This window comes from Bison bison, unplaced genomic scaffold (assembly GCF_000754665.1).
Source record: "Bison bison bison isolate TAMUID 2011002044 unplaced genomic scaffold, Bison_UMD1.0 scf7180017864518, whole genome shotgun sequence".
Lineage (NCBI taxonomy): Eukaryota > Metazoa > Chordata > Mammalia > Artiodactyla > Bovidae > Bison > Bison bison.
The window spans coordinates 19958944-19960509 of record NW_011495071.1 but is presented as its reverse complement, the minus strand read 5'-3'; positions in this window follow the sequence as shown (position 1 = coordinate 19960509).

Below are 1566 nucleotides of genomic sequence, written 5' to 3'. Positions count from 1 at the left end.
GTCATAAAAAAATAAATAATATCTTAAAAAATTAAAAACCTAAAATGAAAATAGAAATGTTACAGTTGTTGCTATTAGTTTTACATGACAGTCTTAATGCTTAATTGTACGTTACCCTGTTAAAATAAATGGATAAAATAAGATTTTATATACAGCGTATAAGTACACTAACTGATTGCACCACTGGAGCTCCTATACACAGCATAAAAATATAGTTAGGTTACAGTTTTATGGATCCATCCGTGGGTGAAATGTTCTGCTTTTGTAAATTACACAGGTAACTGAAGTGTTATTTTTTTTTTTTTCTTTTCTTTTTTTGGCTGCACTGTGGGGCTTTCAGGATCTCACTTCCCTGACCAGTGATTGAACTTGGGGCCACAGCAGTGAAAGCCCAGAATCGTAACCACTAGGTCATCACGGAATTCCCTGAAATATTATTCTTTTAAAGGGCAAAATAATTTCAACCTGTTTGATGGGGAAATTTTCAGTATTTATTATGTGCTTGGGGGTCAGCCGACAACTTATACTGTGCATCAAAATACATGAGCTTCACAAAAAGGAGCTTCATAAAAGGAAACAGAATTAAGGGGTTAGATATGCAGGGTCTCAGGCCGCCCCCCCACCCCAGACCTGCTGGCTCAGCGTCTTGCGTGGTACCAAGACCCCCGAGGATAGAATGGACCTCATGAGCTGAGAGAAGGAACTGGCAACCCACTCCAGTGTTCTTGCCTGGGAAATTCCATGGACAGAGGAGCCTGGTGGGCTATAGTCCGTGGGGTGGCAGAGTAGGACATGACTGAGCGAGCACGCAGGAGTTGACGGCGCTGCACCAATGCACTGATGCGCTCAGGGCTATAGAACTTTCTGGTGCTTTTTACTCTTCCTGTAGCATCCTCAGCTGACACTGACTTTCTAGTTGCAAGTGCCTCCAGTTGTCACCATTGCCCACTCCCATTGCCACAGGCCCAAATTAAGAGGATCCAACTTCCCAGGGGGACAATGAATAGTCCTACTGAATCAGATATTTCTCACAGCACATTCCAGAGTGTGCGCTCTACCAAGCACAGAGGTAAGGCTTTCTGAGAACCACATTTCATGTTCATGAGCTTTCTCTGAGGTTCTTGGGTGGCATCTAAGGGCTGATGTGCCCACCCTGAAGGCTGGATGATGTGTTTATGCAAATAAACCTAAATAACAAAAATCATTTAAAAGGTAAATAGAGCATCAAACCATACTGTCTTTAAAGCCTATTTTAGGTGCATGGAGTCAATATCACACAAGAATTAACAATATCCATGTATTTTGCGATTACAGCAGTTGATGGCAAATAAGTCCTCAGCTGACCTTGCCAATCTCAGGAGGTTGTGTGCTGCTACTATGCACTCGTCACAGTGGCAGAATCTCCTATACGCAGAAGTGCTAACTTACACAAAGTGACAAGTCTCAATGTGTCATATCTGAAAATTAAAAAAGCTTATCTTTTAGGAGACAAAGCAGGTATTTGTCCTCATGGTGCTTTCAGATGCCCCGTTATAACCAAGATGATTTTGCACAATCAAAAGAATG